This window comes from Hippichthys cyanospilos, chromosome 4, assembly GCF_059441005.1.
Source record: "Hippichthys cyanospilos isolate Australia breed blue-spotted pipefish chromosome 4, RoL_Hcya_1.0, whole genome shotgun sequence".
Classification (NCBI taxonomy): domain Eukaryota; kingdom Metazoa; phylum Chordata; class Actinopteri; order Syngnathiformes; family Syngnathidae; genus Hippichthys; species Hippichthys cyanospilos.
The window spans coordinates 297,805-309,487 of NC_142372.1; the positions used below are offsets into that span (position 1 = coordinate 297,805).

General features: G+C 51.9%; 1 protein-coding gene across 2 annotated transcripts in view; it reads right to left on the reverse strand.

Moving 5' to 3' along the window:
* Window positions 1–3,218, reverse strand: part of znf536 (zinc finger protein 536) — a 131,935-nt gene extending 128,717 nt beyond the window's left edge. Inside the window, exon 1 of one of the 2 annotated variants that reach the window (XM_088412906.1) lies at window positions 3,126–3,218. The gene's annotated coding sequence lies outside the window, so the exon portion shown is untranslated. The remainder of the gene's footprint in view (window positions 1–3,125) is intronic. The other variant, XM_088412907.1, reaches the window with a different exon arrangement.
* Between the last annotated feature and the right edge of the window lie 8,465 nt (window positions 3,219–11,683).

Below are 11,683 nucleotides of genomic sequence, written 5' to 3' on the forward strand. Positions count from 1 at the left end.
GAGGAGACTTGGCGGGGTGGGGGATTGGTGGGTGGGCTTTGCTCATTTGGAGAGCGTTGGCAATTATACAATTAGTCAGGAATGTAGGCCAGCAGACCCCGGATAACAAGTTCCCTCGCTCGCTTTCTAGTTAGCTTCTCTAAACAGGAAGTCAATTCACTTACGGCAAAAGCCCCCACGCCCCCCGGAAGCGCGTCATCCCCGGGGCACTCGGCGACGCTAAGCGATGAGGCGACAGGCGGACAAGGTCTTTCTCCCGGCACGCCTCAAAAGTCCTTTAACGGTGGAAGCTCTCGTCTCTTTCCCCTTTGTTTTGTCAATCGGTTGAGGGCCAATCAGGACACGGCAGATGCCCGCCACACGGATATCACCTAGCAATTATCCGCTTTGCCGTCGAAAGACGCAAGCTAGCCGCACCGGCGCATTCGCACGTCGCCTTTTGCTACCCTCTCGTCGGTCGGTCCGAGAAAACGAAACGAAAGGAGCAAAAGGCACGGGCGGGGTAGGCCGGCTGCAGAACAAACGCCGCTATGCTATGCTATGCTATGCTAGGCTAGGCGGCTTCGGCGGGAAGCATCCCAGTGTCATCTGTCGCCGCGCCGCCCGCAATCTGCATGTACTGATTAGGACGGCGCGCACAAAAGCTCTTAAATAATTATCCTGCCACGTAAAAAAAAAAAATAAAAAGGCTAATAATTATCATCATTAACTCCCGCCAAGTGTGACACTCGTCCCGCAAATGAAGGCTGTCAGACGCAGACGTGAAGAGACTTCCGCCGGGATGCCAATCACGTCTTATTTATACCCGCCGAGAAGCCCAAGCGCTAACCGAGCCTCGGCGTGCTAAGAAGGACCGCGACTAACGAAAGCGGACCGGGGCCCGGCTCGCGCCCCCATGATGTCCTTTCGGGGAACGCTGAAACGAGGTGCGAGCGACTATATTTGGAGACGAGACGGCGAGCGGGCGGGGTCTCTCCTACGCTACTATTCTACGACCACATGTATATCTTTTCCTGTTGCGCAGACGTCTCTCGTTACGAAAAAAATGGTTAGTTCCGAAAGAAAATTTAGGATAGGAAGGGCAAAATCGTCGGCTTATCATAATGAGACGCCGGCGAACAAGACTAACGTAAAACGAGGCCACCTGCCACGTCTCACCTTCCGGTATCTGATATTCGAGCACTTTTTACCTTCACTGGCTTCATCCGCACTCTGCACCAACAGTTCACACCGTGGAACCAACAAACATAAAATGGACGTTAACTACGGCCAACAATGGACATATTCAAATATTCATAGCACTTTGGACCGCTGGACACTTCCGCTTGAATGGCCAGTTAACTAGCGTGACGTTAGCACGACCTGCGTTAGCATGACCTTAAACTAAACTGAAGCGTAGAAATAGCACATCAAAAGAAAAAACAACTCGCCGAACATTTCCTCTCGGCTCGTCAGTTAACCGGCGCGCTGCCGTGCCCGACGTTAGCGTTACGCCGTTGGCATGTTAGCATGGGAAGTAGTTGGCATGACCTTAAATGAAACCGAGGTAAACTTACATGCTCAAAATGAAGCGCTTCTTTTTACGAAAAATCCGCGTTACGAAATGACTTCTGGAACAAACCAATTTCAAAAGTAGAGGTAGCACTGTATATACATATACATACATACGTATTTTTTTTCTAGCGAGCGATGAAAGGCCACGCGACGGACCCGCGTGATTCTCCTTTGTCACGCGAAATAGCCTCGTGATCAAATTTGACTGAAAGTATGAACGTTTCGCATGTTTTCAGCGCGCCGCGTCTGCTCGGGAGTCGAGAAAGATCCTTTGCGAGTTTCCCAGAGAAAAACACACGAAAAAAAAAGCTTTGCATCGATTTAGAATTTAGCGCGGATCAATTTTCACAAACTGCCATGAGCCCACTGGGCACCCCCCTTCTCTCTACACGCGCGCGTATTATATTCATATTTATAGCATGACTCATACTAAATTCCGTCAGGGACATATGAGATGACTCCGAAGAAATATGAATCCCGATCGCACAATGCCGCAGGCTCCACATATTGTTAAGAGCGACAACAATAATAACGGCAAAAAGGATGTCGAACGAAAGAAATATACAGAACGCGGGTTTCGCACGAGAATAAAATGGAATACAAATAGTTGAGAAATGACGTAAGCTACGTGATTAAAATCATGCTTGCGATGATATCGGTAGGCATAATACAAATAATTACAAGAAGAATAATAAGCTTTCAAGGTATGGTTTGAGTTTAAGAGTAAGGCTTTAAACTCAGTTTCCAATTTGAAGGAAAGCTCGGCGGCGCGTTGCCCATCTAAGACGACTTGATATGTTTGAAAGCCGAACGATTCAATTGGCTTCCGTGTGACGGCACTCGGATCCGTTCGAACGGTCGTTTGTTACGAACCTATTCATTCTAATCATATTTATATTTCCGCGCGATGGGCGCCATCGTGGGTGGGGATGAGCAAGCGTATCGGCCCGCCACTCCGCCTTATTTCAAGGTGTGGCTACTTGCGATCCCAAAGGTTGCGGCTGTTGTTGTCGGACTCAGGCTCTCCTCAAGTAGCGTTCATCCACGCGGTGAAAAAAACAAAAAAAAAAAGGGCGGCAAGCGGCGAGGGATGGCCGCATATGTGTTGGATGCGCGGTAACGGCGCCGACCGCGGTCCCTACAGCGCTCGCTCGGCTTCATACGCGTTAAGCGTCAGTCGAGGGTGTCGGCTGCCCTTTACCCCCTTCGAAAAGAAAAAGGTTTGACCGGCATTGTCGTCGAGGGCCCACAACACAAGTATTTCAAAAGACCGGAATTCAAGAGTCAAGCGGACGATATTTTTTTATTTCCTTATTTTGGCTATCTACCGATTGACTCGTGCATTTGTAGGTTGGATTGCGCACGTTGGCTTTTATTCATCTGCTTATTTCTAGAGAACAAAGCGAAGGACAAGCTACGTGTGGAACTTGTTTTCAACATATAACGTCGATTGTACTTGACTGCGTGTCGTTGATTTTGATGGAACGCCATCCCGTCAAGCGATCAAATGAAATCCACGCCGATCGGCAACTCAACCGCCACGCGGGCGAACCGGGCATTTTCTACGGTACCTGTCGACGGACACCGATCGCGAGCTGGGTCAGGTCAGCCGGTCAGCTCTCGCCGCGTGGAAGCAAACGCTGGGACGGCCGACGGCGGGGGGGGCGGGCGGGCGGGCTGCAAGAAAGAGAACATTTGCGTGACCTAGCGGGAAAAGCGCATCGGTCCTTCGAGCCGCTAAAGGGTTCTGCAGAATCAATTCCATGAGCCAAAAACACAACGTTAACCCATCATTTTGGGGTCACAGAGTAGCGGATTTTGCGCACCTATAAGCCGACGGCGCGCCTCACGATCCCGTACGCTTCGTAAAGCCTCGCTCAAGCACTTTTTAGAAAGACAAGGTGCAAACACCGCCGCTTTTTGTCAAAGAAAGCACCAATTTATAACAAACAAACTGTTTGGAAAAACAAAACAATATATTTGAAGATTGCAATTTGATGGAAAATTTCACAACTTGGTTTGAATTGTATACTATTGTATCGCGAGGGACCAAAATGAATCAATGAATGAACAATTGAATTGGTTTTGATGTTAGATTAATAGTAATGTGAATGTGTTGGGGTTAATAGTCACGTTTGACTATTCTGGACAACATTTCCAAAAAATACTTTTAAAGTTGTTGTTTTAAAGTCATATCAATATTTAGCACGGTTGAATGGGTCGGAAAAGACGCGAGCTGAATCGAGTTTGACACCCCCGCTCGGAAAAGTCTTCTCCAGTAACCCAGAGGTATTTTTCCCCATTCCGCGGATTTTCTCGATTCTTCGTTGATGACGGTCCTTCGACGATTGCTTTGTTGCCGTCCCCTTGAGCGCGGCTCCATCTGGCGGACGCATAACGCAAGCCCAGCCGCTACTGCGGCTTCTAGTCTATGCGCCTCAGACGTAAAAGCGATTCTGAAATGGGCGCCTTATATTCCGAAACGGGCGCCTTATATTCCGAAATGGGCGCCTTATATTCCAAAACGGGCACCTTATATTCCGAAACGGGCGCCTTATATTCCAAAACGGGCGCCTTATATTCCGAAACGGGCGCCTTATATTCCGAAATGGGCGCCTTATATTCCGCCGCGCTTCACAGCGCGGAAAATACCGGATACTACAAAAACTGGAGTGACGCCGTGCATTTCCCGGTCCTTCGCCGTCACATCGGCCGAAGCGCAAACCCGACCCGATTCAAACTCATCCTTTAAAGCAAGCCTCGAGCCTCCGAAAACAAAGAAGGCTCTCGACTCGCAGGCTCCGCCGAGATGTTCTCCGCGCGAGCGAGCGAGCGAGCGAGCGGTCCCCAAAAAGAGCGCGCGACCAAAAATTCGGTCCCCGCCGAGAGACAAAAACAAGGACGCGCACACGCACGCACCCGACGACACAAAGCCTTTGGTGAACAAGGTAGTCGGAGGCCCCTGGGAGCCAATTTAGATTGTGACTTAAGGCGACGCCACGGCTTTGAGCGCGCTGCGCGGAAACGCGGGTGGCTCTCGCGCAGCCCCCCCCAGCACATCTGCGCCCCCCTCCCCACCGGCGAGTCGTTAGCGGGACCGCTTTTAAGAGATTGCGCTTGATTGACGGCTGATGTCTGCGTCAAGTGCCGGAAGAACAACAACAACGGCGGCGGCACTTTGCAACGGAAAAACACGGCGCGCGCAAGACCATTTGCCGTCACGTCAAATCCCGAGAAAAGAATAAAAAACCCACGTACGACGACGTCACATTCAGGATGGATCCGCGCGGAAGGCCGCGGCGGCGCAAAGGCAAGAGGTTCCCGCAAGGGAATAAGCGCGTCCGCTCCTCCGTTTTCAATCTTCTATCGTTGGGATAACAAAAACGGCCGCGGGAAGGCGACTCTTTCTCGGCCCGCGCGGTATTTTCCGAAGGGCGCGCCGTCTTCCCATACGCCGTACATCGGGGTCCGATCGCGCCGGCCGGAACAAAGTGGGAATCGTGACGTCGGAGTGAGAAATCTAGGGAGGGAGTGGCAATTGGCAGGTAAGGCCGGCTGGGGCTTTTTGTCCCCTTTGCGCAAGATGGGACGGCGGGGTCCCTCCGCCACGCGTCTGGGGCCCCCTCTTTCGGGCGGGAGTGTGACGGCGGGCGGGGGGGGGGGCTATTTGGAGGCCCCGTCACTTGCGATTAGGAGGCCGCCGTTCATGTTTGTGAGGAGGCTGAGTGCAGATGGCAGAGTGGAAGAAATGGATCACTAATTTTAACAATGATTAATGAACAGAGATGGAAAATGAATTACATCCGGCCGGCCGGCCGGCCGGCACGCTCGCTCTCTCGCTCGCTCAAAAATCCCCGCTCGGGATTAGACGCCCGCCACGTCCGTGCGTTTCGCATCATTCTTTACCGCTTACCCCGCTTTGAATACGTGCGCTCCGTTAAAAAGCGCGGATGGACGCAAGTATGTAGGAAATAGTGATTTTTGTCTAGAGCGGAGACGTTGAGTCTGCTTTGACTCGAGGCTAAATTGCGGGGCCCAACTTCTCACACGGGAAGAGTTTGCGCGCGTGATAACGTAAATTTGAATGGGCTCCAAGAGAAGCCTTTGACGGCGCAAAGTGCCAAGCGCCACCCAGGCCAACCACTCATTCATCTGTTCGCCCAACTGCTTCCTCCGCGCGCGCACGCGCGCGCACTCCTCCGCATCCCTACGCGCACACAATATGTTAGCGTGCGAGCCATCAGACACCTGAATCGATCGGCCCTTCTTCCCCTATCATTGGTATTTCCTCTCTGGCTTTCCTTCCCGAGTCTTCCTTCGCTTCCTCGGCGCTTCCTCGGCGCTTCCTCGCCGCGTCCTTCCCTTTTGCTTCCTTACTCCCCGCGCGCCAAACAAAATGTCTGCTCCGACGTCTGGCGCGCGCTAGCATTAGCACGGCGGCTAAAGTAAATAAGACGGATGTCGGTTTGTTTGCGCCCCCCCCCCTTCCCTTCCCCTCCGTGGCACGGTGTAAACTTATATAAGGCTGGCACGCGGCTTAAAATTTTGTCGAGCTTTTTGAGAAAATCCCGCTTATGGTTGGCGCTCGGTGCCAAAAAGTTCATCTGGCCTGTAAATTTAAGCACGGATTACAAATATTCAAATCACGAGCTTACTGTTCAAATAAACATTTGCTGCGGGGAGGGGGCGCGGGGCGGGCGAGCGAGCGAGCCTAAAAAGTTGCAAGGCACACACTTTGGCCATAATTCCTCCTCGGGCGCCGCCCCTTCCCCCCGTCGCTAATAAAACCAACGTTCTGGCCGGGGGGGGACGAGGGTGGAAATGCGAAAACAAAAGTTGGGCCTCTTCTTGACGCCGCATAAACACACTTGATGAAATATGTCATTAATGTAATTGTAACCACCTCCTCCGCAATTACCGCAAGCAGGGTGGCCTCGCCGGCCGGGACAATAGGCCACCTTATTATTCGACGGCGGGGGGGGGGGCTAAGCCGGTCAGCTGCTCGCCACATGCTAGAAATAACGAGCGCTGGAGTTCCACTGGAGCCGGGAAGAAGTGCGCACGCAAACAAGGAGATGCCGTGTCACGGTGAGGTCATCGCGGAGGCGGGGCTAAAAGCTGCGCAAAGCAAGCGCGCCAAGATGGCAAATGGACTCGGGCCTTTTTCATTTCCCAGATACTGCGCTCGCTTTCCCGACGTGAAGGGCGCGCCGCAGATAGGGTCGGGCTCGGGGTCGGAAACGCAAGCGGGTCGCAGAGGACGCGCGCGGCCGACGGCGAGCCACCCCCGAGCCAAAGGGGTCCGACGCCAGTCCCGGGGGGGCCGCTATACTTCAAGTTCTCCCCCAAACGCACCCCATTCAAATGGCGACCATCGTCTCGGAGCTGATCGGCCAGCCGTTTGGATCGGGCGCGTCGGGGAGAAAACAAAGTAGGGTAACGGCCCTCGAGGACCGGAGTTTGACACGGTGTTTTCCGACCTCCTCTCTCAAACACACCTGATTCAAATGAGGAGGATCATTTTCAAGCCCCCGCAGAGCTTGCTAATAAGCTCATCATTTGAATCAGGCGCGTCGGGGAGAGAAAAGCGCAAAACGCGCAGGATACCGGCCCCCCAGGACACGAGTTTGACAGATGTCAAACCCCGGTCCCGGAGGGCCGGTATCCCGCCTGTTTTCAAACCTTCTCTCGCGGGAAACGCGCACGTTTGACGCCCGCGCCGCGGATGGCAAAAAACGGTCCCATTCCAAAAAACGGGTTTGCCCGGCGCCCAACGACTTGACGACGGAAGCGATTATTTCCAATGGCGCCATTTCCTTCGGGGGAGGAAAAGGGGATTGGCGACGTTGATTGCGCGGAACGCGCATCCAGGTGCGGACCGCCGGCGCGCCGTCTTTGTCACGGCCGCCGTCACCTCCGGGATTAAAAATAGCCTCGGCCTCCTTTCTTTTTTCTTTTTTTTTCCAAATTCCCTCTCTTCTCCTTCTTCTTTTTGGACGGGTTCAAGTGGCGCGCCAACATTTGCAAAATTGCAAACAGATGCAAGTCAAGTACCTGCAAATAATCTGCCAAGACTCATTTGAGAATACGTGGCGGTCATTAAGAAGGCGGCCGGAGCCCGCCAGATGGGTTCCCGCGCCTTTTATTCCGCCGCCGACCATAGCGCGAGCGGGAGAGGCCGGCTAGCAAAGTCGCGTTTCCTTTAGGAGGCTTTTCATCTTCCCCGCCGCGCGCAAAGGAGAAGATCTGAAGCTGGCGTTTTGTACAGATGATTCGGGAACAAAAACCAAGGAAAAGTCATTTTGTTGTCGTCGTCGTTCAGCCGCCCGTGTGAAGCGGGCTTCTTGAAAGCCTTTGTTTGTTTCGCAGCCCAATTAAAGAGCATTTTAACAGCGAGAGGCGCGGCAAACTTTCATCGGTCGCTAAACAGGAAGTGCTCCAACCGGAGGAGGTGGGCGCGACAAACAACTTTTGCCGGGCGACAACAAACCGAAAAAAAGTCTTCAAACAAAGCGCCTTCCTTTGAATTCCCGTTAATTGTGAGGGTGCGAAAGCGTGCGCCAACAAACGCGCTTTTGTTGCGAGGGCCGGCAAACGCCGACAACAATTTCAAGACGCGCGCGCGTAATTGGATGGCGCACAAGGAGCGCGCTCCGTGTTCACGCATGACAGATCCCCCCCCCCCCCCGCACTTTAAGATGACCCAGGAGACGGCGAGTGTGCATCAAGTACTCCCCTTAAAAAATATCAACTCGCGTCATTTGCAATCGAGCATGAAAAAAAAACGTTTTTTTGGATGAGCGCGGTAATAGTACGGCGACTCGCTTTCATCAAAGGTTCATTTTTTTTCCTCGGGAAAAAAAACATGGATTCGGTTTTGGCAAAATGCAGTAAGACACTTTGACTTTGACGTCGTGACTTGAGATCCCAAATGATCCAGGTCCTTCTACGATTTTACGGTTCCGCGATAAAGCGGGCGCCTATTCGCCATCGGACGGCGTAACCACGGCCGACAACGTGACCGCGGCCGACAACGTGACCGCGGCCGACAACGTGACCGCGGCCGACAACGGCCCGACCCCATCGGCGCGATTCCGATTCAGAGCCATTCCCACTTCAACGCCTTCCTAACACTCACGGGAGGGGCGCCCGCATTTCGGGGGTTCCCGACAGTCGGCCGTTCCTCCCGATCCTCCGCCTTCCAGCAAAAAATCTCCGACGGGAAGCCAGCCTTCCCGTTCCGCGCCGGCCACATTTAGCTCCTTCCTTTCGCCTTGGCTGCCAATATTTGGATGGGGCGGGCCCCACGTTTTCCAGCCCTCGCCGACGGCCGGGCCCGCCGACAGAAAGAATCCCCCTTCTGGTATTTAAAATGTCAGACCGCTTTAGTCTCGTCAAATGGCGATATCAATATCTTCTCGGCTTTTTTGGACGGGTGGGGTCAAATGTTTCAAAACTAAGCGAGATATCTTCAACGTTCCATTGATCTGGAGAATTTGATTCCAATTTTCATGCGAAAATTATGACCATTAAAATGATAGACGGGTTCTTTCTCCGTCAAAAAAAAACCTTGCGCCCAAATGGTAAACTGAGTTTTGGAGGCGGAAATTGGCTGATTAATAATTTAAAAAAAAACAACTTTTGAAGCGAGCTCACGCTTGACGACGGGTCAAACTAAAAGGTTGCATCTGCACGAATGTTCAGCGTATTTGTGTCAAATTCCCACTTGCGTGACGTAGGCGCTGTAAAGAGGATTTCTTCTCTTTTTTTTGAAAGACTTGTGTGGCGTCATTATGGAAACAACATGTGCTACTTTTACTGGAAGAGAAAAAAGAGGAGGAGGAGCAGGATGCTAATCATCTTCTTAGCATGTTTTATGTAAAGGCCATCTGCTTTGTCGCACTTCAGCACCCAGGCAACCTTTAATAATATAAGCGCGCGTGTGTGCGCGCGCGCTGCCCCCCCCCCCCCCCCCCCCCCCCCCCCCACACACACACACACACACACACACACACCCCAAAGACCTCCGCAAATGCCAGTCACACGGTTTAACCCCAGCGGCGGCGGCCCATCCTGTCGCGCAAAATGTCACAATCAATTCCCGGTAGGACCGCTAGCAGCTAAGCTAAGCTAAGGAAGAAGCTAGGCTTCGCTAGTAGTGAACCAACAAGGAGACTTAAGAAAATTCAGCCAGCTAAGCTAACTGCCGTAATTCCCCAAATACGTGTCTGGGACACGTCTTTATTTTGCGTGTTCAAAAAACAAAAGACGTACCAAACGGAATACCCGTTCCGCGTTCTCCCATCGCCGCATTCCTCGCCGCAGTCGGCCGCTCGCCCGACTCGCCGCTGACGGCCGGGTCTTCCATCCGCCTTCTCGCTTGTCCCGTTCCGCTAGTCATTTGAAGTAAGAAAAGGGCCGACGCAAAAAGGCACGCAACCCTGCTTACGCCACTGACGGATCGAGCTTCCTCGAATGGTGTCCGTTAAAAACAAACCGAAAAACCCCTCTAATCTTTCTGCCACTGTTTATAGGACGCACTCATACTCTTGGCCTCCATTTTTTTTTTTTTTTTTTTTTTGGGGGGGGGGCGCCTTATATTTGAGTGACTTATTAACTGCGCATACCCATGAGAGGGGGCATTCCAAAGGGCGGTTTACGTTAATCCTTTTCGACGTTTTGTGATTTGCAATTTACTGTAGCTTGGGTGCTACCGTTGACTTCTACCAATCATACGCAGGCAGCTAGGCTAGTTAGCAGAGGTAGGCGCTTAGCTTTAAGATGCGCAAATGCCACTGCAATAAACTTTGCGGGTGGCTGCTCATACTAAGAGCGGTGCTGTTAGCATTTGATTTAACGTGGCTATTATTTATTATAGCTGGATATTTTTTGGGGCGGGCTTATGTTTTACCTCATCATGACCCGAGGGGGGGCGGGGGGGGGGGGGTGTCATGGCTCGGAGACACACACACAAACGCGCGCCGGTCACCTTTTCAGCGTCCATCAGGATTGCGAGGCTAATCCTCATCGGATCATCTCGTCAATGCCTCGCCTCTTTTTGTGTAACGGATCCTGTCTCCGACCCCCCCCCCCCCCCCCGCGCGGCTTGAAGGAAGGCAAGTTTGGGGGGAAGGCGGGCAAGCGGGCGGCCTTCGCCAGAAGCCAGCGCTTGTGTGGCCTGAGCACGACACGAGTTTGGCAAAAGTATTTCTCACTCAAAATATTTGACTTTATTTACTTGAGCGCCGCTTCCTCTCGCATCAGTGGAATTTATTTTCATGAATCAACATGTTGTTTTGCTTTGAACTTTCTATTTAAGAAAACAAAGTGGCCATTTTCCTTTGCGGGAAGGAAAACTCCATTTGGAAAATCTTTTTTTTTTTGTTGAAAGAATGTAAATAATCCGGGCCGTTTGTTTACGCCTCCCAACCCCGAGCCAAATAGCGAGCAGATTATCAAGCCTTCTAACAAAAGGATCATCCTAAAGCTGAAAATCCTGAGAAATAAAATTAGGATGGCACTTTTACTGCAAATAACGCACGAGCCATCAACTCTTTTTTTTACGTTGAATTAAAAGTTTAGAACGGGATCTAAAAAGACGATTGCGTCGCGTGTAATAATAGCGGCGTGGTCAGAACGATCATGGTCTGGGCCGGCCGGCCTTAAACAACAAAATTCCAAAATCTTTTCGATTTTTCAAAATTCATTATTTACTAACCCTCTTGGCATTTTTAGACGGTGGCTAAAAGTGAAAAAAAAAAAAAACCCACACAAGCGGGCTTACGTGGAGGAGATTTGGCCAAATGTGCCCTTTGGGATTTCTAGCAAAACAACCTCCTTAAGGTCTCCGCTTTCACGAGGTTCCAACTGGAATCCGAGTGTGAGAAAAGAAGCCACGGGTGGAGCGCGAGTGAGGCGGACGCCAACCTCCGCCGTTCAAGGGGCAACGCGGCCAAAGTCGAAAGGCCTTTTTCTCCGAGCTTGGCAAGATCCGGAGCGCTCCGACTTTGCCGGATTTTCATTTGAGGCGTTCGCCGCCTTTCTATATGCGGGTGTCGGCACAAGCGAGCGTTACGAAAGACTAACGCCTTTCCCGCCGTTCCCTTTTCATAAACGCGTTTGTTTTTGT